This window comes from Eretmochelys imbricata, chromosome 12, assembly GCF_965152235.1.
Source record: "Eretmochelys imbricata isolate rEreImb1 chromosome 12, rEreImb1.hap1, whole genome shotgun sequence".
Taxonomy (NCBI): Eukaryota; Metazoa; Chordata; order Testudines; family Cheloniidae; genus Eretmochelys; species Eretmochelys imbricata.
The window spans coordinates 598,251-624,625 of NC_135583.1; the positions used below are offsets into that span (position 1 = coordinate 598,251).

The window sequence follows — 26,375 nt, forward strand, 5'->3', positions numbered from 1 at the left end:
GACATTTGCGGCCCGCGAACCTCCCGAATGTGGCCTGCAGAGCCTTAGCGGTTTTGCCGCCAGGTCTCTCCCTTGGCCCCACCTGCTTCCCCCAGACACTCCCCCCGCCCCCCGACTCCAGGGGCCCCGGCAGTGCAGCGGAGCTGAGCGGCGTCTTCCTGCTCGCTCCAGAGGCTGCTGGCCCCTCCCTGTGGCCCCAGGGCAAGGGGGGGGCTGTGCCTGCGCGTGCTGCCCCTCCCTGAACGCCCCTGCGGCCAATGGGGCACTGTGGGGGTGGTGCCTACGGCCAACAGCTTGCGAAGGCTCCCCCCCACCTTGGAGCCCCAGGTAAGCACCGCACCTCCAACCCCCTCCCAGAGTCTGCATCCCCACCCCACATACCCCCTCCCATCCCCAACTCTCTCCCAGAGCCTATATCACATCCCCCAGCCTCCAAATTCCCTCCCAGAGCCTGCACCCCCTTCCTCCGCACACCCCCCGAGCCTCCAAACTCCTTCCCAGAGCCTGCATCCCCTTCCCACACACCCCCTCCCGACCCCAAACACCCTCCCAGAGCCTGCATCCCCACCCCCTGCCCCAGTCCGGAGCCTGCACCCAGGACCTGAACTGCATCCCAGAACCTGCACCCCAGACCCCCCTCTCCCACCCAAACTCCCTCCCAGAGCCCAACCTCTCACCCCTTCTGCACCCAAAGTCCCTTCCAGAGCCCGCACCCCAATCCCCTACCCAAGACCTCTTCTCCCACCCAAACTCCCTCCCAGAGCCTTAGGCAGGTGGGGGGGGGGTGGAGTTTTTTGGGGGGTGGAGTTTTGGGGAGTGGGTTCTGGGCAGCATAAATGACATTATTGGCCCACTGGGAGAATTTGAGGACTGACACTGGCCCTAAGGGAAAGTGAGTTTGAGACCCTGCTTTAAGGGATTGGAGCAATGCTGGGGAGATGGAAGGGCACAGAGCTGGGGAGCAGTGTGTGCTCCAAGGAAAGTTGTTGTTGTGTTCTGGTGACACAGGACGGGTGTGGGGATCTTGTAAGCCGTGGGGTTTGTGTAGAGATAAAGTTCACTAACCCCCAGGTTCAAAGCCGTTCCTGCTCTGGGCTATACAGGGCAGTCTTTATTGAGAGTGTAGCTCACTGGTTGAATAGTTGCCTGCAGGGCAATGGGTTCCTAGTTCAAATCCAAGCGCTTCCCTTTAAAAACCTTTTCAAATGAAAACCAATTTCCAGACCCATCTCCAGTGTGTTCAGGAGTCCGCTGAATGGGGATGCTTGAAATGATTGTAAACACTCAGCAGTTCCCCTTGCGAATGCAGAAAACCCAGCAGAGCAGTCCAGCAGCTGAAATCCTCTCCTGTCCTCGCGTCTCCAAGAGGGACACTCTGTATTTGGGGCATGTGTGACACCTCTGGGGGGGTGACAGGTGAAAAATGCTGGATTCCAATGACAGCTGAGACCACAGGAGGGGAAGGTGAATGGCAGCACCGCACAGGGTCATAACACTCAGACCCGGGGCTTCACTGTCGCTACCCCTGTGTTTGCCCTCATTTATATCCTAAGAAACACACCCTTCCCCCTCCCCCACACACTGTCACACCCAACCTTTTCCCCTGGAGCCCACCCCAACCCTGCCCTACCCCTCTCCCACACACACATGGCATGGGACACAGCCTCTCCGTGACTCATCCAGGTCAGGACTTGCCTCTGCATCGCCCCAACAGGGGAGCAGAGAGCCTGAAGGGCCAGAGGAGACAGATGGAGATCGGCTGGAATAGAAAAGTCTTCCCTTCGCTTCTTCAGAGTCTCATTAACCTCACCCAGGAGAAGTTCCAGCACCAGGTGGCTCAAAGCACCAACCTTCCCCTCAGCAGCGGAAGGTGGGAACCAGCTCGATCACACAGAAGGAGGCTCCCCACCTCTGTTGCTGCTGTCCTGCAGCCTTTCCTATGGATTTGTCTAGTAATGCAACCCCCGCCAACCCATCCATCTATGAGCTAAAGAGACAAGCCCCTAAACATGGGCTCCAGTGGTGCAATGGGTTAGTGCACAGGACTTATAGAGCAATGCTGCAGTTGTGAGTTCAAACCCCAGCTAGAGTACTGGTAAGTTTTGTGTCTGTCGTGTTGATGTGCATGTGCGTCCTGGGTGATTTTTGTGAATGCCTTCCCCAGTTTTGTGTGCATGTGTGTATGATTTTTGCATGCATATTCTTTTTTGCTTAGTATTCTTTTGGTATGTGGATTTTGTGTTTTCTTGTTGTGTGCTTTTTCTGTGTTTTTTGGTGTGGGTTTGTTCTTTGTATGTTTTGAGTGGCTTTCCCTTATGTGTGTGTGTGTGTGTGTGTGTGTGGTTTTTGTTTATGTCTGTGTGGGCCTGTGCAGTGTGTGATTTTCTCTTTCTCTCTGTGTGTTTGTCTCTCTGTTTGTATCTTCATGTGTAAATTCACTGTAACTTTTCAAAATATCCACAGCTTTGCCAATTTTCACCAGGAATTTTTCTCCATCAACCAATTCTCACTTGTTCCCTACCACTTGGTGACCATTGCCCCAGGGCCCTGTCACTCTCAGGGTCCTGATTTCCCACTGACTCTTCCTCTTTCTATTGGGACTGGGAACTAGCCAAACAAAAAAAACCCACAAAGTTTTAGTAAAGGGCCAACAGTTCCCTTACACAAGCCAGCCCCGTGAGGGTCACTGATGGCCAGAGAAGGCAGCAGAAGCTGGTCCCATGGTGTAATGGTCAGCACTCAGGACTCTGAATCCTGCAATCTGAGTTCAAATCGCAGTGGGACCTTGTGGTAAATCCCTGGAGCTCAAACTCCTCGCCTTCCCTGTCTCTGGCTGTGCAAGAGCGAGTTGTTTACCTCCTACTGGGTGACTCCTGCCCTCTGGAGCCAGGTCTTTGGGTGGGATGGCTGCAATGGGTTGGGGCTCTAGAACTGGCTACTGATGCCTGCAGTCCTGTGGTTTGACCTGGTGGTTGGGATTCTCGCCACTTCACCTGATGCCCACAAGTTTGTACTTGCTGCCACACTTTTCCTCTTTCCCACATGGCATCTGAAGAAAGTAGTGCCAGGGCCATGCTGTAGGCATATTTTATATAGGCATATTTTTAATATTTGTAATTTGAAATAATTATAATTCTGCAATATTGATTTGCAGCTCTCCATAGCTGCTGACAGTGTCTGTGTTAAAGCTTGCAAACTGTCACTTGACTCTAAGTACCTTTTAAGCCATTAATTAACTCTAAGGGATGCTTTGTAATTGACATGGACACCTTACAACACAAACCGCTCAATTGACACTACTCTCTCTGAAAAAGGAAAAGAAGGACCTGTGGCACCTTAGAGACTAACACATTTATTGGAGCATAAGCATTTGTGAGCTACAGCTCACTTCATCCGATGCAGTGAGCTGTAGCTCACGAAAGCTTATGCTCAAATAAATTGGTTAGTCTCTAGGGTGCCACAAGTCCTCCTGTTCTTTTTGCGGATACAGACTAACACGGCTGCTACACTGGATACTCTCTCTGAGTTGACACTTTCGCTTGCTTGTAATTGAGATTGACCCTGTCAAGGTTCCTTCCCCGCTCTAAATGCTAGGGTACAGATGTGGGGACCTGCATGAAAACCTCCTAAGCTTACTTTTACCAGCTTAGGTTAAAACTTCCCCAAGGTACAGACTATTTTACCTTTTGCCCTTGGACTTTCGCTGCCACCACCAAACACCTAACAACAGTTATTGGTTAAGAGTTTGTTTGGAAACGTCTTTCCCCCCAAAATCCTCCCAAATCTTACCCCCTTTTTTCTGGGGAAGGTTTGATAAAAATCCTCACCAATTTGCATAGGTGACCACAGACCCAAACCCTTGGATCTTAAGGACAATGAAAAAGCATTCAGTTTCTTAAAAGAAGAATTTTAACAGAAGAAAAAGTAAAAAGAATCACCTCTGTAAAATCAGGATGGTAAATACCTTACAGGGTAATTAGATTCAAAACATACAGAATCCCTCGAGGCAAAACCTTAAGTTACAAAAAGACACAAAAACAGGAATATCCATTCCATTCAGCACAGCTTATTTTCTCAGCCATTTAAAGAAATCAGAATCTAACGCATATCTAGCTAGATTACTTACTAAGTTCGAAGACTCCATTCCTGTACTGTCCCCGGCAAAAGCATCACACAGGCAGACCCAGACCCTTTGTTTCTCCCCCCCTCCAGCTTTGAAAGTATCTTGTCTGCTCATTGGTCATTTTGGTCAGGTGCTAGCGAGGTTATCCTAGCTTCTTAACCCTTTACAGGTGAAAGGGTTTTTCCTCTGGCCAGGAGGGATTTTAAAGGGATTTACCCTTCCCTTTATATTTATGACAACGCTTATGAATGCAAACCGCTCAATTGATTTGACTTCCTCAATTGGTTCTGCTCAATTGACTCTACTCTGTAAACTGATACTTTGTAATGGAGATTGGCACTTTTTGTAACAACAACCGCGGAAAGCCCTTAACTGGCGCGGCTGGCATAGGACTAAATTCCTATAAAAATGGACTCTGAGAACTGAGAACTTTCAGTCTCCGGTTCTGCCACCACCCTCCAGGAGCATCGGACACGGACATGGCTCCATTCTCGTGTCCAGGCCACCTGGCCAGTGCTCTGTCATGGGCAACATCTAGGCTGGTCACTATAACCTCTATGCAGAACTTGTATGACTCAATGTATGAAAGTATCTGTAGATACGTAAGGAATAAGTAGTGACATAGCTGTGTGTGTTTTCTATATTTTTATTATATTTACAATAAATGTGGCATTTTGCCTTCTCCCTTTTACAAGATCCTGTTGGTCTTATTTTATTAGTATAACACAGACACGCTCCCCCAGCTTTCCCTGCGCCCTGGGCTCACACCTGGGTGTCTCCTGAATCCTTGGCGTTGTCCAGCATGTCTCTCTCCACAGAAGTCACCTGGCCTCATCTTAGACGCCATCTTCATATTGCTCTTCTCCGTCCCAGAGCTCCTGCTCTGCTCCTCAGACCCATCTGTCCTCAGCTCCGCAGGCAGAGGGGAAGGAGCACCGTGGGACCACACACGCCCCATTCCAGACACCGCATCGCATCCACAGGGCTCCCAAACCAGGACACCAGGCCCCACCCCGAGGGAGCAAAAAGCCTTGTGAACCCAGCACACACCAGACAGGAAAAGATTAACACCCACACCCAGCTGTGATGGTGCTGCCTGTGAGAGCCAGCTGACGTCACTCAATCACGGTGAACTGCAAACAGACCAGGGCAGACAAACCCCAAACACTGGTGGATATTCCAATAGTTAGATTTACCCAGCCAGCCCAAAACAGCTGCTATAGCACCTCCCTGGTTACTCAGACGTCCAAATAATGCAGTTCCCTTAAGGTGCCCAGCCTCAGGCCTCCATCCAGACACACATGTCAAGCATATGATGATCAATTCTGAAAATCTTCTTTCATCACACAAAAGAAAACGTTCTCCTGACCCCAAAGGACCAACCCCCAGACCCAGGTCAAATGAGAACTCAGATCTTCCCCAAATACACGCTTACAGTCAATTCTTATTAACTAACTAAAATTTATTAAAAAAGAAAAGAGAGAGAATTGGTTAAAAGATCAATATACAGACAGACTTGAGTTCAATTCTTGAGGTTCAGACACACATCAGAGATGAGCTTGTAGTCGCCAAAAGTCTTTTTAGAAATAGTCCACAGGTTACAGTCCGATGTCCATATTCAGGGTGACTCCAGTCAATGACTGGGGATCTCAATCCTTATGGCTCAGGGTTTCCCCCTCTTGAAACCCAAAGCAGGTCTGAGATGAAGAAGGATCATGTCCCAAGGTTTTTATATATTTCCTGCTGAGAAAACAATTGGCTTAACTTTCCTTCTTCCAAACATCATGGCAATTAGCACAGGATAATTTATCCATTAAACAGTTCAGATACAGGTGATCACAACCTTCAAAGAGACATAGACAATAATACTATGTCACTCAAGAGTCTTCCTAAATGTTAATATTCCTTTTTTGATCTTTGAATCAAAGCTCTGGCCCTAGACAAGACTTGTTTGCTTACATCACAAGACCTGAGCAAACATCTACTCTTCTACCTCTAACAATGCAGACTTGCATTTCAAAGCTCTATTCAATTACATCTCTCCCTACCCAGTCTTTAAAGTTTGGGGGAGGAGGAGGTCGGGGGTGGGGTGCTGAGGATGGTGCAAAGAGGAGGAGGTTGGGGGATGGGTGCTGAGGGCGGGGAAGGAGGCGGTCGGGGGAGGTGCGCTGAGGATGGGGGGAGGAGGAGGTCGGGGCGAGGTGCTGAGGACAGGGGGAAGAGGAGGTCGGGGCAGGGTGCTGAGAATGGGGGAGGAGGGAGGAGGTTGGGGGCGGGGCACTGAGGACGGGGAGGGGTTTGGGGGCAGGGGGGGTTGTGGGGCGCAGGCTCCAGGAGGGGTTTTGGGGTGGGAGGGCGGGGCAGTTGGAGGTTCGGGGTCCAGCCGGGTGGCGCTTGGCTCAGGTAGCTCCCGGTTGGCATCTCCGCGGGACTCAGGCTGGCTCCACACTCAGGGGGTGACTCCAGATTCACCCCGAGGCAGCTGATCCTAATCTGGGCAGAGGCCCCAACTCTGTGGGTGCTCTGGGGCTGGAGCACCAGGGGGAAGAAGAGGGGTGCTCAGCACCGACTGGGGTGACCAGCCATCAGGTGACCAAGGGAGCCCAGCTAGCTGGTTGGGGCAGGGTGGTTTATGGGGGGAAGCCCCGACAGGAGACAGGGGAAGCCAGGACAACAGGGTGGGGTGGCAAGTGGTGGCCAGACTCTCACCACCAGGGTCTAGTCTAGCTCAGGGTCCAGCTCAACTTCCTCCCTGCGCCACTGGCCCCCTAGTCCACTTCTGCCACCAGATCAACCCAGGAACTAAGTCAGGAACGGGGTGAGGCAGCAAGTCAAGCTGAGCAAGGCAGGCAAAAGTGCATCTTGCCTTCATGGGCCTCTCACAATGATGTCCTTTTTGTGTGCCATGGCTGACAAAACATCCCTGACAGAGAAGCAGCAGGCCAAAGGGGAGCCATGCAGCTGCTGAAGTAGCTCAGTTGGGAGCACGTTAGACTGAAGATCTAAAGGTCCCTGGTTCAATCCTGGGCTTTGGCAGGTCCTTTTCTCCTTCTTTGTGCAGAGGTGGCTTGTTTTCTGGAGCACAGCAGCACCTTTACCTGCTACAGTGTCCAGTCCAAAATATCAGCCCCCCGGTGCAAAAACGTTACCTTAGGATGTAAACAGGAGGTTTCCAGCACTGGGATACCTGACAGAGAGCTCAGTGGGGGGTGTAACAGCTGCTGACTCTGAGGGTCCTGGGCTAAATCCACTTGCAGGCGGAAGTGTTTCATTTTATATCACTGACAATGAGTAAGGTGACGATTTAATCACAGGTATTTTTCGTAAAAGTCACCGGCAGCTCCCCACCCCACCCCCAGCCCCAGCTTACTTCTGCCTCTGCCTCCTCCCCTGAACACACTGCCCCGCTCTGCTTCTCCGACCCCCCCACCCCGGCTTCCCTCGAATCAGCTGTTCGCGCAGGAAGCCGGGGGGCCGAGAAGCAGGCGGCAGCTTCGCGCTCAGGCCCAGGGATGTGGAGGTGAGCTGGGGTGTGGGGGTGCAAGGAGGGCCGCCCGCACCACAGCAGGTAACACGGGGGGGCGCGCAGGGGAACCGCTCCTCGCCCCAGCTCACCTCCGCCTCCCTGGGCCTGAGTGTGAAGCCGCGGCCTGCTTCTCAGCCCTCCCCAGCTTCCTGCCGAACAGCTGATTCATGGGGAGCCGGGTGGGGGCAGAGAAGCAGAGCGGGGTGGCGCGTTCAGGGGAGGAGGCAGAGTGGAGGTGAGCTGGGGGTGGGGTGGGGAGCTACGGTGGGTGCTCTGCACCCACCAAATTTTCCCCGTGGGTGCTCCAGCCCCGGCACACCCACGGAGTTGGCGTCTAAGGCTCCACTTTTGATGTGATCAGTGGGGGGAGCAGCCGCTCCCCCTGCTCCCCCCAGCTACGCTCCCCCACCCCTAGGAGCCAGAGAGACCTGCCGGATGTTTCCTGGGAGCTGCCCCAGGTAAGCCCTGTTAGAGAGCTTATTCCTTCACTCTCCCACTTCCCTGGTCCTTCTCACATGAACAGAGAGCAACAATACCCGAAGTCCGAAGGTGCAAACAATTCGATGTTTATTGGGGTGAACTTCCAGCAAGCTTAAATACAAGTTCCTTTTCCTTATTTCTGAATCCCAACTTACTTCCTGTTTGCCCCTAATTTATATAGTAATATTCTTAGCTATACCTGAACCAATCATTCTACTAAAATTTAACTAACCAATCCTAACATATTGTAACATGATTATGTAACCAATTATATCCCACCACCTTAATTAGTTTACACCCAGCAAAATTAATTATACAGCAGACAGGAACAATCACAGAACCAGACAGAGATTATACAGACAAACAATAGCAAAGTGGGAACTATAATGACAAGACAATACAGAAGTGAGGATTTCACATCCCAGTATTGATAAGTGAGTTCTTGCCAGACAGGATGCTATCAAACTAAGTTTCCTTTTACATTTTCTAGGCACTTCCCTTTCTCTGGAGGTGATAGGATACAATCCTGTCCTGATAGCGCCTGACAGCCCAATAGCACCTTATTTCAATGTGACTAGTTTGGAATGTGAGGATGTGACCGTTCGCTTCCCAGCTTATGGCTGCCTCAGCTGCTCAGCCAAAGGCCTTAGCCTAAGAACAGGGCTTCAATCTGTCACAGTAAGAGAAGGACCTTACATTGGCAGACAGTGATTTTGATTCTTTCTTTTATACCTCTAACTAGCCAAGTGATAAGAATACACCTAAATTCTTAAAGTACAGGCCTTTACAGGCAGGCCTGAATATCTATATCCTAACAAGCCCTGCTGGGACTCCCCACCTCACCCCCCGGCAGGTCCCTCTGGCTCTTAGGGGTGGGGTGGACTCCCACTACAGTGGCCCATAAGACCCTCCTGCCCGGTTCTGGGGACAGACAGGGGAGGGGGATGGATGGGGCAAGGGTCCTGGGGGGGGCGTCAAGGAACGCAGGGGGATTGGATGGGGCAGGAGTCCTGGGGGGGCGGGGGTGGGCAACGACCCCCTCACGGGGTGAGGAGGGAACCAGTTGTTAAGATTTTGGCAGCTCATCACTGGATACACCCCAAGACTGGTGGCTAATCCCCCCATAGGATATTTCAAACCAGCAACAAAAGCAACCTTCTGTTTCACCACTCTGGCTAACAAGAAGTTATGAAAGCAGTTTCCTCTGGCATTCCAGTTCTTGTATTACCATCGAAAACACTAGACTTAGAGACGAGTGGTCCTTTAAAACCAATCTCTTCAAATAAAAGGTTCTTCCGATCCCAAAGGACCAGCCACACACCCAGGTCAATATATAACTTAGATCTTACCCACAAATCACGCTGTTGCCAATCCTTTAGTATCTACAATCTAAAAGTTTATTCATAAAAAGAAAGAAAGAAAGAAAGGTGAGAGTTCAAATTGATTAAAGGAATCAAATACATACAGGAATTGCAAAGTTCTTGGTTCAGGCTTTGTAGCAGTGATTAAATAAACTGCTGGCTTATGTCAAGTCTCTGGCTGCTTCCAAATCATTGGAAGGACCTCAGTCCCTTTGTTAGAATGCTCCCATTTGGATAGTCCATATTCCAGAGGTTTCAGCAGGAAAGAGTCAAAATGGAGGGGTTTCCAGGGCCTTTTATATCTTCTGCCATGTGGTGGGAAACCCATTGTTTCAAACAAAGCCCTCAGCACAGCTAATGGAAAATTACAGGTGACAAGATAGTGTTTGAAGTCACGTGGGCAAGTCACATGTTCACATATGAAGCTAGGATAACCTCGCTGGCACCTGACCAAAATGACCAATGAGGAGACAAGATGCTTTCAAAAGTTGGGGGGAGGGAAAAAACAAAGGGTCTGTCTGTATGATGCTTTTGCCGGGGACAGAACAGGAATGGAGTCTTAGAACTTAGTCAGTAATCTAGCTAGATATGCTTTAGATTATGATTTCTTTAAATGGCTGAGAAAATAAGATGTGCTGAATAGAATGGATATTCCTGTCTGTGTCTCTTTTTGTAACTTAAGGTTTTGCCTAGAGGGATTCTCTCTGTTTTGAATCTAATTACCCTGTAAGGTATTTACCAGCCTGATTTTACAGAGGTGATTCTTTTTATTGTTACTTCTTTTTTACTGTTACTTCTATTAAAATTCTTCTTTTCAAGAACTGAATGCTTTTTTTCATTGTTCTTAAGATCCAAGGGTTTGGGTCTGTGGTCACCTATGCAAATTGGTGAGGATTTTTACCAAACCTTCCCCAGGAAGTGGGATGCAAGGGTTGGGAGGATTTTGGGGGGAAAGACATTTCCAAACTACGTCTTTTCAGGAACCCAGATAAAGTTTGGTGGTGGCAGTGGAATTCCAAGGGCAAAGGGTAAAATAGTTTGTACCTTGGGGAAGTTTTAACCTAAGCTGGTAAAAGTAAGCTTAGGAGGTTTTCATGTAGGTCCCCACATCTGTACCCTAGAGTTCAGAGAGGGGAAGGAATCTTGACAGCTCAAATGAAGAATAGGGAGTAACTGGCTTGGCAGCAGCACTGCTGAGAAGGATCTGGGAGTTGTGGTGGAGCCGAACCTCAACATGAGTCAGCAATGTGATGCTCTTGCAAAAAAAGCAAATTCAATTCTGGGTTGCATTAACAGAGGCATAGCATGGAAGTCACGGGAGGTGATCACACCACTCTGCTTTGTTCTGGTTAGGCCTCAGCTGGAGTATTGTGTCCAGTTTTGGTCACCAATGTATAGAAAGGATGTAGAGAAACTGGAAGGGATCCAGAGACAAGTGACAAAGATGATCAAAGGGATGGAATGCAAGCCATGTGAGCAAAGGCTGAAGGAACGGGGTATATTTAGTTTGGAAAAGAGGAGATGAAGGGGGACATGATAGCAGTTTTCAGATACTTGAAAGGCTGAGATAAAAAAGATAGAGATAAGTTGTTCTCCCTTGCCACAGAGAGCAGGACAGGAAGCAATGGGTCCAAACTACAGCCCAGCAGATTCAGATTAAATCTCAGAGGAAACTCCCTAACTGTCAGACTAGTAGGACAATGGCACAGACGCGTATGGAGGTTGTGGAAGCTCCTTCGCTGGAGGTTTTCAAAAGGAGGCTGGCGCCATCTGTCTTGAATGATTTAGACACAACAAATCCTGCATTTTGGCAGGGGTCAGACTAGATGATCCTTGCGGTGCCTTCTAACCCTATGATTCTATGATCTCTTCAGCAGGGGTGCATGATGGGGGTCTGGGTCTGTTTGGGGGTACAAGGGGGGCTCTATGGGGTGCATGGCAGGGCATCAAGGATCTGTGGGGATTGGGACACAGGGTGGGGAATCTGGGGTCCTTTTTGGGCTGCAAGAGGAGCTAGGGTCTATAGGGGATCTGGAGGCTGTGTGGATTCAGGATAGGGGGTCTGGGTTCTGCCTGTGGGGCCTAGGAGCTGGAATGCAAGTTGGCAGGGCTGGGGCTAGGGGCTCAGGAGATCTAGGATCAGTTTGTGGGGCCCAGGATGTGTGTGATATCCTATTAGAACCTGCATTTTACAAAACTGTAAACCGAGCTCCTGGGGCTGATTCCCCTTTTGCCAGTAGCGGATTTACCATGGCACCACTGGCACCAGGCCCATGCTCCGAAGGGGCCCCAGCCAGCCGCTCTTCTCTCCCCTCTGCCCTCTCCGGCATGGCAGGCTCTGCCAGCAACCAAGCTCCCCCTCCCCCGCCTCTTCCCCCAGCTTGCTACTTCCCTCCCTCCCCCTGCTGCCCCTCAGCTGTCTGCTAGAGCCAGGGAGGGGGGAGAGGGGAAGAGGCAGGGGCGGGGCCTTGGGGAAGGGGGTGGAATTGAGGCGCCTCTCCAGCCCCCTGCCATGAGCCGCTCAGGAGAGCTGGGAGCACCCCCACGACCCCAGCGCACCCCCCCAGCCCTCTGCCCTGACTCCTGCACCCCACACACACACCCAGCCCCCTGCCTTGACTCCTGCACCCCCCCACACACACCCAGCCACCTGCCTTGACTCCTGCACCCCCCACGAACACCCTCAGCCCCCTGCCCTGACTCCTGTACCCCCCACAACCCCAGCCCTGACTCCTGCATCCCCCTCACACACACCCAGTCTCTAGTCCTGACTCCTGCACCCCTCCCCACATCCCCACCCCCACCCTGAGCACAAAACGGGAGCTCCTGCACCCTCCCCCCCCACATACCAACCTGCACCCCTCGCACCGAATGGGAGCTGCCCCAGGTAAGCGCTCCACACCCCCAACCTCCTGCCCCAACCCTGAGCCCCCTCCCTCATTCTACCTCCTGTTCAGACCCTGCACCCCAACCCCCAGCCTGCTCCTTCACACCCAGCCCTGTGCTCAGTGCACCCCCACCCTCAGCTCAGTGCAGAGCGAGATGAAGAGAATGGGCTAGAACCAGGACGAAGGTAGGTACCCACTCTATGTGGACAGGAGTGGGGGGGATCCTATTTACCCCCTCCCCAGCCCTGCTGTGCTTGCAGTTTACCCCCAGCCCCTCTCTTGCTCCAAGGACCAATCCTAGCTCCTGCCCCACTGTGCTTTTGCCCTCAGCCCCTGTCTTGCTCCAGTCAACAGGGACTAGTCCTCCCCCCATCCCCCGCTGTGCTCATCTTGCCCCTGTCCCCTGCCTCACTCCAGCTGGGGACCAATCCTTCCCCCCCGCCCCCCATACCCAACTGTCAGGGTGAATAAAAATCAATGACTTTTTAAAAAAAAATCAAATAATCTGATTTTTTTAATTTAAATTGGATTTTTGAGGAAAAAATATCTAAAGATAGTTTTAATTAAGATACATTATATCTCATTATGAAATAGGGATTATAAATTTTAATTCTATAGTATGAAAAAATAGATTCATGTCATGTTTAAGAAAAGTTTTGTAAATGAGTTCCAATAGTTCATGGATTAGGGACCCAATCTTCTGGGATTCCACAGGCTTCTGTATAGTTTATTTAGGTTAATTTTTCTATCTACCCAATGGGACTCAGTGTTCAGACTGGAAGATACCATCAGAGATGCTTAGTTTTGCAGTTCTCAAACTGTGGATTTGTGTCTCCAGAGGTAACATGCTTCTTAACAGCAAAAAGGTTTTAAATAAATAAATAATATAGAGAGGTGAGAAATAACAGACCTCAACTCAGCTGTCCCTCTGCAAATTTGTGGACACAGGGTCAACCCCTTACCTCTCTTTAAAAGTGAAGTTTCAAAAAGTTCAATGAATAGAAGATGGTTGGGGGCGGAAGAGATCTGGACAAGGAAAAGAAGTCCGGAGATAAATGTGAGAACTGAGGGACATATGCTTTTTGTGAAACTATTATGTTTGTTGTTGAAGAAAAATATCCAGAATACTTCACGTTGTTGTTTTAGTTAAATAAAACAATTTAAATATCTGTCTGGTGATGTTCTCTTCCTAATACAGCCTAGCAAGAAAATACTCCAAATATTATTAATGATTATCCTGTTGAATTGGAGAGAGTTCACCTCCCAATAACTTCCTAAATATCTGCTTCAGTTACCTTTGGTAAATGAAATAACCAAACACTCATTCATGTTGTGACATAGCTGTAAAACTCATCTGAAAAGTTTTCAAAATAAATCACGGTTTAAAAATGTATAGTGTTTCCCTTCTAAAAACCTATATCAATCTCTGAATTGTGAAGAATATGTATTAAGGTTATAACAACCAACAAGAATGCACTTTTATGTAGAAAACCATGATTAAATGGAGTCTTCCTGACGAGTGATTTAAATCAAATCCACCGGGCCCGCTGTGCTCTTGCCCCGACCTCTTCATTCCCTAGGGGGGCCCACAAATATGTTTGGTGCCAGGCCCACAAAAAGTTAATCCAGCCCTGCCTTTTGCCCCATCAGGAAGCAAATAGCGGGACTCATCCCAGAGTGGGAAGGAAGCCTCCATTCCCCCCGTCAGTCCCATGGGGCCTGTCCAGCTCTGCACAGACTCCCCAAAGCAGAGACAGCAGAAATGAAACTGACAGAAGCTCAGAACCACCGGGCACTGTCAGGCCAGAAGCAGCCATTTACCAGCTGTGACGGGCGCAGCAGGGTCTGTCCAAAAGCTGCTCCCGCCCTCGATTCCCAGCCCTGTTCCCCAGTGCCCCCTACCACCCCAAGACACTCAGCTCCCCCTGCTGGCTGCTGAAAACCTCCCTCTGTATTAAATGTGCAGAGGGCCCAGAATGTCCAAGGCTCCTTGTTAATCCCCCTCCCTGCCAGTCCCCCATGCACAGGGTTTGACTCTCACTCACCTGCCAGCCCCTTTGTGCCAAGCATGGCCCCCTGAAACTCCCCGCTGCACAGGGGTCCTCCCATGCCGGTGGCATAAGGGGCCTGCTCCCAGCCATGGGGCACTGCATGGACCCTGGCTGACACTGGGTGTCCCCCTCACGCTGGGTGCTACACCAGCCCTGACTGAGATTGGGCCACCCCTAATGTGCCGGGTGCTGCACAGCTCCCAGACGAGGTCAGGGGATTTCCCCTTTTGCACCAGGTGCTGCATAGCCCCCGGGTGAGGCCGGTTTTGTTCAATATCTTCATAAATGATCTGGAGGATGGTGTGGATTGCACCCGCAGCAAGTTTGCAGATGACACTAAACTGGGAGGAGAGGTAGATACGCTGGAGGGTAGGGATAGGATGCAGAGGGACCTAGACAAGTAAGAGGATTGGGCCAAAAAAAATCTGATGAGGTTCAACAAGGACAAGTGCAGAGTCCTGCACTTAGGACGGAAGAATCCCATGCACCGCTACAGACTAGGGACCGAATGGCTCGGCAGCAGTTCTGCGGAAAAGGACGTAGGGGTGACAGTGGACGAGAAGCTGGATATGAGTCAACAGTGTGCCCTTGTTGCCAAGAAGGCCAATGGCATTTTGGGATGTATAAGTAGGGGCATTGCCAGCAGATCGAGGGACATGATCGTTCCCCTCTATTCGACATTGGTGAGACCTCATCTGGAGTACTGTGTCCAGTTTTGGGCCCCACACTACAAGAAGGATGTGGAAAAATTGGAAGGAGTCCAGCGGAGGGCAACAAAAATGATGAGGGGACTGGAACACATGACTTATGAGGAGAGGCTGAGGAAACTGGGATTGTTTAGTCTGCAGAAGAGAAGAATGAGGAGGGATTTGATAGCTGCTTTCAACTACTGAAGGGGGTTCCAAAGAGGATGGATCTAGACTGTTCTCAGTGGTAGCGGATGACAGGACAAGGAGTAATGGTCTCAAGTTGCAGTGGGGGACGTTTAGGTTGGATATTAGGAAAAACTTTTTCACTAGGAGGGTGGTGAAACACTGGAATGTGTTACCGAGGGAGGTGGTAGACTCCTTCCTTAGACGTTTTTAAGGAAACAAAGCCCTGGCTGGGATGATTTAGTTGGAGATTGTTCCTGCTTTGAGCAGGGGGTTGGACTAGATGACCTCCTGAGGTCCCTTCCAACCCTGATATTCTATGATTCTATGATAGTGTAGTGGAAGAGCTGTACATCAAGTAGTTGTGGCTGAGTGGTTAAGGTGATAGATTAGAAATCTATTGGGGTCGCCCCGCGCAGGTTCAAGTCCTGCCAACTACGGAAGCACTGGGCTGTTATTATTACTGTAGTCTTAGTGCCTGAGCATCCACAGTGTGAACTGGAGCCAGATCTGGCCTCTTAGGCTGTCTACAGTTAAAACTCTGCTCTCACACTTCTCTAGCACCTTGGGTAGACAGTAACTACAGAGACTAGAGGGTTTTCCCATCCCTGTAATAGCTACATGGACAGAACAATTCTTCCTTTTATTTAGAGCTATCTAACCAGGGCTTAGATCAGCTTAACTATATTGGCTTGGGGGTGTGGATTTCTCACACCCTGAGACACGTAGCTCTGCCAGTTAAGTGTCCAGCGTACACCAGCCCTTAGATCCCTCTTAGGATTTCCATGCAGGCACTGAACTGTGAGAGGAAAACATCAACTCACAAACATAGAGACTGAATTCCCCACAGTTAATCTCTCTGCATTTTCCAGAATGTCACAAAATTCAATTAATTCCTGCTAGGACAGAGAAAAAAAATAAGTGACACTAAGTTTTTGGCTTGATTAAATGAAGTTAAGGGTTTAATTACTACAGTAAAAATATGTACCGATTATTCTAAATAACACCATAACTTGAAATAGAAACAGAGACAAATCTTGTCAGTGATGACTAATTTAACAAATGATCTTCCCATTATTAATTTCCACTGTGCCCCCACTGCAGGTCTGGGCCCCTCCAGTGTAACTGCTCTGCATTCGCCTTCCTGTTAGAATTGGTTTTGGACATTCCCAACTTTGGAAAATTGTGCAATTCAGAATTTGAATAGTGACCCTGGCTCCTTCCTGCACCTGCTCTACATCGCAACACAGCACCTTCTCCACCTGTAGAGTCACCCGCAGGGTTCAGCAGGGACCCCTGGCAAGGACAGTTGGTGCAGCTAACAGCCCGGTGTGCCTGGCAGTGAGGCAGGGGCAGCCCGAGGCTGGAAGCTCTGAGTCAGCTGTAAAGAAGCAACGCCCACACACACAAGTACAGCGATTGAATTCCTCAACTTTAGCATCATGACGCCCTGTAGAAAGCCCCACGTGTTCGTTGTTTCTTCACAGGGCAATGCAAAAATCAGGTGACACCAATTTTGAAGTTTGAGTAAATAAAGTTTCGGAGATAGTTATTAAGCTCGCAAAAATATGCCAAAGATCCCTCTGCATGACACTGGAAGGTGAAATAGGAACAGAGACAAGCCTTGTCTGCAAAGGCTAATTTCCCAAATGATCCTCAAAATGTTTCTAATTCCCATCTGTGCTCCACAGAAGCTCTGTGCAGTTTAACTGTTCTGCAGCCAGCTGTATATTAGAAATGCTTCTGTGGGACATTCCCAGACCTGGACATTTACGAACGACAGAATTTGAAGAGCAAACCCGGCTCCCCGCACCAGGCGGGGTTGGAGTGTTTTGTCCCTGGCACTTGGTCTTTTCAAATAGTACAGACCCTCCCGTGCCCAGCCAGCCAATGAACTTGGGGAAAAGGTTGCAGGAAGCAGAGACCTTAGAAACAAGGAAATAAGAGTCCATTCATCGGGCAAGGTGGCCTAGTAGTTAAAGCAATAGTCTGCTCATCTGATGCCATTCTTGAGCTGCCTGTTATAAAAAGCCCAAGCCCACTCCTCTAGCCCTGGCAAGCTGGAGCCCAAAGTCTTCCCCCAGAGCCTCTCAGCCCCCTGGTAGGTGAGTTGAGAACTCACCAGCTGCTTGTGCAGTTGAAGTTTCCTACCCCATCAAGAACATCCCCAGCCCCACATGCATGCAGAGGCGCTGCCTGGAGCCCCAAGGGGCTGGGTGGTACATGACGCCGATCCCCTGCTGGTAGTGCCAGCAAACACCAAGGCAGTTGTCATAAATATAAAGGGAAGGGTAAACCCCTTTAAAATCCCTCTTGGCCAGAGGAAAAATCCTCTCACCTGTAAAGGGTTAAGAAGCTAAAGGTAACCTCGCTGGCACCTGACCAAAATGACCAATGAAGAGACAAGAGACTTTCAAAAGCTGGGAGGAGGGAGAAAAACAAAGGGTCTGTGTCTGTCTGTATGATGCTTTTGCCAGGGACAGAACAGGAATGGAGTCTTAGAACTTTGTAAGTAATCTAGCTAGGTATGTGTTAGATTATGATTTCTTTAAATGGCTGAGAGAAGAGCTGTGCTGAATAGAATGACTATTCCTGTCTGTGTGTCTTTTTTGTAACTTAAGGTTTTGCCTAGAGGGATTCTCTATGTTTTGAATTTAATTACCCTGTAAGGTATTTACCATCCTGATTTTACAGAGGTGATTCCTTTACTTCTATTAAAAGTCTTCTTGTAAGAAAACTGAATGCTTTTTCATTGTTCTAAGATCCAAGGGTTTGTGTCTGTGGTCACCTATGTAAATTGGTGAGGATTTTTACCATGCCTTCCTCAGGAAGTGGGGTGCAAGGGTTGGGAGGATTTTTGGGGGAAAGATGTGTCCAAACTACGTTTCCCAGTAAACCCAGATAAAGTTTGGTGGTGGCAGTGGAAATCCAAGGGTAAAATAATTTTGTACCTTGGGGAAGTTTTAACTTAAGCTGGTAAAATTAAGCTTAGGAGGTTTTCATGCAGGTCCCCACATCTGTACCTTCGAGTTCAGAGTAGGGAAGGAACCTTGACAGCAGTGCATCCAGGAGCAACAGGGAGGGGCTGCTGCTGCTTTCCCCCCACCTACATCTCTGCCCAGGAGGCTGTCCTGGCTGTAGAAAAATCCCTGAATTTGAGGTATGCTGCTCTAGATTCAAAATGCAGGGCCCCATTGGGGCAGGGCAGCAGCCTGGGTTGGGCTGGGAAGATGCTGGAAGTTCTGGTGCCCAGAGAACTGGCCTGACTCACTTCTCAGCAGCAAGCGAGTCAATTCCATGTCCCCTCCCCGGAAAAATCATCCGGGAGCTAAGGGGAGCACTGGCGGTGGCGGGAGGTGTGTGTGTTCCCTTTAGTTCCCAATGAGGCATGAGGGAACCCAGGGTGTCTCTAGAAGAAATTTTGGAGCTGACCTGGGGAAAATGCCTTTAATAACAGCCAGCTCACATTTAAACTGACTTTTTTAAATCCATTTTATCACACTAACTAACCCTTGAATCCTAGTGTCACCCCCCATAAAATGGCTTCAGCCTTGTATTTTACCCAGGGTAAAACTAAACATCCCTTCAAATACAATGGAGTGGAGATCAATCCCTTTTCAGAGTTAATGCACATGGAAGAACCATGTTATGTTTCATCCCTTATGTCCTGGTCCCATCGCCTTTCCCTCCTCTCCGTTACAAGTTGTGGTATTTTGCATAGAAACTTTATTTCCTCAGAGAGACCTGGGAACAAGACCTGCCTGCTACACGGTACCAGATAAACACCTTTAATAGGAGTCAGCCGTCCCTATCAGCAAATTATCTCCCACCTTCAGTTCAGTGACATCTGAATTGTTCCTTCTCCCGGTGGAGCCCAAGGATTGAAAGCAGCAAAATCAAACTTTGCTGTATAGAGCAGGAACACTCAGCTCTTTCTTCCTGCTGCTGCTGTTAGTCTGTGAAACAATAAAGCTGGAACGCAAGGCTGAGTTCACGCACCAGTGCCCTGAGACATTTCAGTGCCCCAGAGAAAACTTGACCCCTGCTATTGGAATCCCTGAGTGGCTGGAGATTTGAATGGGAAAGGGACTGTGTGAATGGTCAAAATTGGAAATGAACAGTCTACAGCAATGGCATTAACATAAACACACTCTCATCGTGCTCCAGCCAGATGGGAAATGGGCAGGAATTCTCGCTCTTCAGCCTGGACACAGGTGCAGAATGGCACAGCAGTGAGTGTGCTGGGGGAGCTGGTCTGGGCAAACAACGGGAAGTGAGAACTCCCAGAGTACAGAACTATAATGTAGTGAGGAAAAACTGAAAAGTCAGTTAAGGGGATGGACTAGAAATCCACTCGGGTCCCCCTGCGTAGGTTTGAATCCTGCCGACTACGGAAGCATTAGCGTGATCTCTTTGTTGCAGGGTCAGTGTCTGAGCATCCACAGTGCCAACGGGACCCAGAGCTGGTCTCACTCTTAGGGCTTGTCTCTATGTGCCGGTGGATCGATGCATGGCGATCAATCCACCGCGGCGGGGGGGCAGTCGATTTAGTGGGTCTAGCGAAGTCCTGTTAAATCGACCCCTGATCGCTCTCCTGTCGACTCCGGTATGCCACCGGAAGGAGAAGCATAAGGTAAGTCATAAGATAAACTTTCCCGTCGACCCAGCACGGCGCAGACACCGCAATAAGTCGATCTAAGCTACATCAACTCCAGCTCCATCATTCACGTAGCTGGAGTTACGTAACTTAGGTCGACTGAGCCCCGTAATGTAGACCTGCCCGTAGGCTGTCTGCACTTAAAACATGGCTGTAGGACGTTGGAGTAGACAGTTGCTACAGTGATCGGAGGCGTTTTCCCATCGCCGTAGTAGCCAGGTTGACAGAAGAATTCTTCCATCCACCTAGCGCTATCCACGCCAGGGCTTTGGTCAGCTGAACGACATCGGTTAGGAGGGTGGATTTCTCACACCCGGAGAGACGTAGCTCTGCCCGTTAAGTGTCCAGAGTACATCAGCCCTTAGATCTCTCTGAGCATTTCAGTGCGTGCAATGAACCGTGAGAGGAAAACATCAACTCACAAACACAGAGACTGAATTCCCCACATTTAATCTCACTGCATTTTCCAGAAAGTCACAAAATCCAGTTCATTCTTGCTAGGACAGAGAAACATTAAGTGACACTAATTCTTAGGCTTGAGTAAATAAAGTTATGGGTCTAATTAATATAGTAAAAATGAGGGCTGTCGATTAATTGCAGTTAACTCAAATCTACAATCGCAAATTCAAATCTACATCATAAGCAAAACTCCCACCCCAGAGTACGCTGGGCAGTGTCCTTCTCCTCAGTTTCTCCCCTTGCTGTGTGACAGTCCCATCCAATGTTCCTTTAACAGACCCCCCCGCGCCGCGCTCCTTCCCCTAACCCCCACTCCCCACGGTCAGCAAACCCCAGGGGTGGGGGAGGGAGGGGAAGGCATCAAGCGATACCTCAGCTTCTGCTGCTGCCACTCCCTCAACTGGCTCTCAGTTTGCCCTGTTCTCTCTGCGTCACTGCTGCTCCACGGCATTGTCGTTTCCCTGCTGCTGGGAGCTCCCGCGTCGCCCCTTCTCCCGCCGTCGCCCGCCCATCTCCCGCGTCACCCCTTCCCCTGCCATCACCCACCCATCTCCCACGTCACCCCTTCCCCTGCCATCACCCGCCTGTCTCCCGCGTCGCTCCTTCCCCTGCCATCACCCGCCCGTCTCCGGCGTCGCCCCTTCTCCTGCCATCACCCGCCCATCTCCCATGTCACCCCTTCCCCTGCCATCACCCGCCTGTCTCCCGCGTCGCTCCTTCCCCTGCCATCACCCGCCCATCTCCCATGTCACCCCTTCCCCTGCCATCACCCGCCTGTCTCTCGCATCGCCCCTTCTCCTGCCATCATCTGCCCGTCTCCCATGTCACCCCTTCCCCTGCCATCACCCGCCTGTCTCCCGCAACACCCCTTCCCCTGCCATCACCCACCCATCTCCCACGTCACCCCTTCCCCTGCCATCACCCGCCTGTCTCCCGTGTCGCCCCTTCCCCTGCCATCACCCGCCCGTCTCCGGCGTCGCCCCTTCTCCTGCCATCACCCGCCCGTCTCCCATGTCACCCCTTCCCCTGCCATCACCCACCTGTCTCCCACGTCGCCCCTTCCCCTGCCATCACCCGCCCATCTCCCGCATCGCCCCTTCCCCTGCCATCACCCGCCTGTCTCCTGCATCGCCCATTCCCCTGCCGTCGCCCGCCTGTCTCCCGCGTTGCCCCTTCCCCTGCCGTCGCTCTCCTGTCTCCCACATCGCCCCTTCCCCTGCCATCACCCTCCCATCTGCCATGTCACCCCTTCCCCTGCTGTCGCCCTCCCATCTCTCAGGTCGCTCCTTCCCCTGCTGTCTCCTGCATCGCCCCTTCCCCTTCCGTCGCCCACCTGTCTCCTGCGTTGCCACTCCCCCTGCCATCACCCGCCTGTCTCCCGCGTCGCCCCTTCCCCTGCCGTTGCCCGACTGTCTCCTGCCTCGCCCCTTCCCCTGCTGTCGCCTGACTGTCTCCTGTGTCACTCCTTCCTCTGCCATCACCCTCCCATCTCCCACGTCACCCCTTCCCCTGCCATCACCCTCCCATCTCCCACGTCGCCCCTTCCCCTGCCATCACCCGCCTGTCTCCTGCAGCCTCAGCACGGCCACGCAATGGGGGAACCTCGCTACAACTGCATAGTGGGCAGCTTCTTTCATTGCAACACCAGGGGTGGGGCATGAACCACCATCTGGGGGAGACTAACCCCTTGCCCCGCCCCTGCCACCTGAGGCCCCGCCCCTTCCACAAACCCCACTGGAGCCCAGAGCCGCCCCCCCACTGCAGCATTCAGCTCCTGCCAGAGGCTTGTGCCCCCAGGCTTCCTCCCAGCCCCAGAGTGGGCTGCACGGCCTCAGCCGCCCCAGCCCCGGAGCACCGGGAGGCCGGTTACGTGGCCCTGACTCGACCTGCCATTGAGTTGCGGGGCTCTGCTCTCTGTCAGCTGGGGCAGACCAGGCTGCGGCTGGGACTCAGGCTGCAGCAGCATGGTCGCCCTTCCCTGGTGAGCCATGAGACATGCCAAGGGCTGTGTGCAGCCAACAGGGAAGTGGGAGGGAGGCGTCTTTGAGCTGGTGCGTCTCATCCATTTCTCCCTTCCCTTCTCCTTGGGGGGAGGTGGGAAGGGAGTGAAACGTTCCCGGCTGAAGGTTTTGCGCTCGGCCTTAAGGATTAAGCCCGAACCCCCGGGAGATGGGCTTCTGAGTTGCATGCAGCGCACTCTGAGGGTCACCAGCTGAAACCACTGGGGCCAAGAGGGATGGTTTTGACTTGGCAAAAAGGGGCCTTTGAGGCTCCTAGCAGGTCTTGAGGAGCAAGGAAGTAGCACAGGCTTATCACCGTCCCTGAGTGGGCTCGAACCACCATCCTCTCAGTTAACAGCCAAACGCACTGGCCCATTGGGCCACAGAGAGACATAGATACAAGCCTGTAGTGAGTGCAAAAGTCCCTAGCACAAAGGTCTCCCGGCTCCAGCACTCACCTGCGGCGGGAAGCAGAGCGCCAGGGCTGGGAGCTGGTGGAGTAGATTGGGCTGGGGCCTTGAACTCGGGGTGAGCTGACATGAGAAAAGGAAGTGAGCGAGCTCGGCGCTCTCCGGCGCCACCTGCTGGAGAGAAGAGGGAATTGAGTGAGCGACATCCTGGCAAACCTGGTGGCTGAACTTTCTGACTTTTCCTCACCCATAACTATTTCACATTTGGGGACAATGTATACCTTCAAATCAGCGGCACTGCTATGGGTACCCGCATGGCCCCACAGTATGCCAGCATGTTTATGGCTGATTTAGAACAACGCATCCTCAGCTCTCGTCCCCTAAAATCCCTACTCTACTTGCGCTATATTGATGACATCTTCATCATCTGGACCCATGGAAAAGAAGCCCTTGAGGAATTCCACCATGATTTCAACAATTTCCATCCCACCATCAACCTTAGCCTGGTCCAGTCCACACAAGAGATCCACTTTCTGGACACTACAGTGCTAAGAAACAATGGTCACATAAACACCACCCTATACCGGAAACCTACCGACCGCTATTCCTACCTACATGCCTCCAGCTTTCACCCTGACCACACCACATGATCCATCGTCTACAGCCAAGCCCTGCGATACAACCGCATTTGCTCCAACCCCTCAGACAGAGACAAACACCTACAAGATCTCTGTCAAGCTTTCTTACAACTACAATACCCACCTGCGGAAGTGAAGAAACAGATTGATAGAGCCAGAAGAGTTCCCAGAAGTCACCTACTACAGGATAGGCCTAACAAAGAAAATAACAGAACGCCACTAGCCGTCACCTTCAGCCCCCAACTAAAACCCCTCCAACGCATTATTAAGGATCTACAACCTATCCTGAAGGATGACCCAACACTCTCACAAATCTTGGGAGACAGGCCAGTCCTTGCCTACAGACAGCCCCGCAACCTGAAGCAAATACTCACCAACAACCACATACCACACAACAGAACCACTAACCCAGGAACCTATCCTTGCAAGAAAGCCCGTTGCCAACTGTGCCCACATATCTATTCAGGGGACACCATCACAGGGCCTAATAACATCAGCCACACTATCAGAGGCTCGTTCACCTGCACATCCACCAATGTGATATATGCCATCATGTGCCAGCAATGCCCCTCTGCCATTTACATTGGTCAGACTGGACAGTCTCTACGTAAAAGAATAAATGGACACAAATCAGATGTCAAGAATTATAACATTCATAAACCAGTCGGAGAACACTTCAATCTCTCTGATCACGCAATTACAGACATGAAGGTCGCTATCCTACAACAAAAAAACTTCAAATCCAGACTCCAGCGAGAAACTGCTGAATTGGAATTCATTTGCAAATTGGATACTATTAGTTTAGGCTTAAATAGAGACTGGGAGTGGCTAAGTCATTATGCAAGGTAGCCTGTTTCCCCTTGCTTTTTCCTACCACCCCCCCCCCCCCCAGACGTTCTGGTTAAACTTGGATTTAAACTTAGAGAGTGGTCAGTTTGGATGAGCTATTGCCAGCAGGAGAGTGAGTTTGTGTGTGTGTGTGTGTGTTTCCGGGGGCGGGGGGGGGGGCGGCGGGTGAGAATGCCTGGATTTGTGCTGGAACTGGCCCACCTTGATTATCACGCACATTGTAGGGAGAGTGGTCACTTTGAATAAGCTATTACCAGCAGGAGAGTGAGTTTGTGTGTCTGTGTATGGGGGTAGGGGGGTGAGAAAACCTGGATTTGTGCTGGAAATGGCTCACCTTGATTATCATGCACATTGTAGGGAGAGTGGTCACTTTGGATAAGCTATTACCAGCAGAAGAGTGAGTTTGTGTGTGTGGTTTTTGGAGGGGGGTGAGGGAGTGAGAGAACCTGGATTTGTGCAGGAAATGGCCCACCTTGATTATCACACACATTGTGAAGAGAGTGGTCACTTTGGATGGGCTATTACCAGCAGGAGAGTGAGTTTGTGTGTGAGGGGGCGGAGGGTGAGAAAACCTGGATTTGTGCTGGAAATGGCCCAACTTGATGATCACTTTAGATAAGCTATTACCAGCAGGACAGTGGGGTGGGAGGAGGTATTGTTTCATGGTCTCTGTGTGTATATAATGTCTTCTGCAGTTTCCACGGTTTGCATCCGATGAAGTGAGCTGTAGCTCACGAAAGCTCATGCTCAAATAAATTGGTTAGTCTCTAAGGTGCCGCAAGTCCTCCTTTTCATCCTGGCTAATTTAAATCTCACCTTGTTCTCTGCCTGCAGGCTGCCCTGGAGAGCTGGGGAGAAGCCTGAGCGTGGCTGCTCCTTATTTGCATATTAAAAGCAGCAGTTTGGGGCCCTTGGGGTGAAATGTGAGTAAATTTTGGGGCTGGGACCCACCTGTCTAGTGCAGGCAGTGCAGAGCCTGGCTGAGCAGAGCCTGCCCCTGGCAGGGTGTGTGGTCACCTTCAGCTGGGAGCACGTTGCCCAGCTTGGGGAACGTGCGCCAAGGGTTTGCAAACAGGTTAGGGAGAGATTGTGTGTGTGTTGGTTTCTTGCAGCATGGGGGCGGGGGCGGGAAGGGAGTGAAATGAAATGAAATGAAATGAAATGAAATGAAATGAAATGTGCCCAGCTGAAGGTTTTGCACTTGGCCTTGAGGATTAAGCCCGAGCCCCCGGCATGGCTGCTGGGAGATGGGTTTCTGACTCCCATCCAGCGCACTCTGCGGGCCACCAGCTGAACCCCCTGAGGCTAAGAGAGTCGGGTTTGAGGTGGCAAAAAGGGGCCTTTGAGGCTCCCAGCACATCTTGAGGAGCAAGGAAATAGCACGAGGTTACCAGCGTCCCTGGGTGGGCTTGAACCACCATCCTCTCGGTTAACAGCCGAACGCGCTGACCCATTGCGCCACAGAGACACCTAGAGACCTGGCTGCTGTTACCAAGGCTGTGCAGCCTGCAGATCTCCTGCCCACGCTAGAGCTTGCAAGGCGCTAGTCCGGACAGGACCGGATTCACCGTGGCACCAATGGCTCCACTGTGCCAGGCCCAAGCTCAGACGGGCCCATAACGCTCGCTTCCTCCCCTCTCGCAGCGCTGCCGAAGTGGAGCCTCAGAGCAGCAGGGATCCAGCCTGGGAGCTGAGAGCCCGTGGGGCCCTGGGAGCTGTAGTTCCTTGGCCAGCTCCCTGCCTAGAGAGCCAGCCCTGGAGCAGGGAAGGAACTACATTTCCCAGCATTCCCTTGGCCACTATCCATAGGAAAGGGAGTGGGAGGGAATGGGGAAGCTGAGACCCCATGCGCTGCAGCTTGCTGTGAATGGGGAGCTGGCTGCTCGAAGGGGGTGGCGCTGTGAATGGGGAACAAGTGTGTCCAAGGAGTAGAAGGCTTTGGTCCGGATATCACCCTCAAAGACTTCCCCAGGCTGGATGAGGGATGCTGGTGTGACCTCACCTGGCAGCCCCCAAAGGAGGAACTGGGTGGACTGAATGGACAGTGCCCCTCTCTGTCTG

At 51.1% G+C, this 26,375-nt stretch overlaps 4 non-coding genes across 4 annotated transcripts; 3 read left to right on the forward strand and 1 right to left on the reverse strand.

Moving 5' to 3' along the window:
• The first annotated feature begins 2,714 nt into the window (after nt 1-2,714).
• On the forward strand, nt 2,715-2,786 carry TRNAQ-CUG (transfer RNA glutamine (anticodon CUG)). The gene has a single exon. It is a non-coding gene; the product is annotated as a tRNA-Gln (tRNA).
• Nucleotides 2,787-7,086: 4,300 nt separating this feature from the next.
• On the forward strand, nt 7,087-7,159 carry TRNAF-GAA (transfer RNA phenylalanine (anticodon GAA)). The gene has a single exon. It is a non-coding gene; the product is annotated as a tRNA-Phe (tRNA).
• An 8,500-nt stretch (nt 7,160-15,659) lies between these two features.
• On the forward strand, nt 15,660-15,741 carry TRNAS-AGA (transfer RNA serine (anticodon AGA)). Its single transcript has one exon. It is a non-coding gene; the product is annotated as a tRNA-Ser (tRNA).
• Nucleotides 15,742-25,708: 9,967 nt separating this feature from the next.
• On the reverse strand, nt 25,709-25,782 carry TRNAN-GUU (transfer RNA asparagine (anticodon GUU)). The gene has a single exon. It is a non-coding gene; the product is annotated as a tRNA-Asn (tRNA).
• Nucleotides 25,783-26,375: the final 593 nt, after the last annotated feature.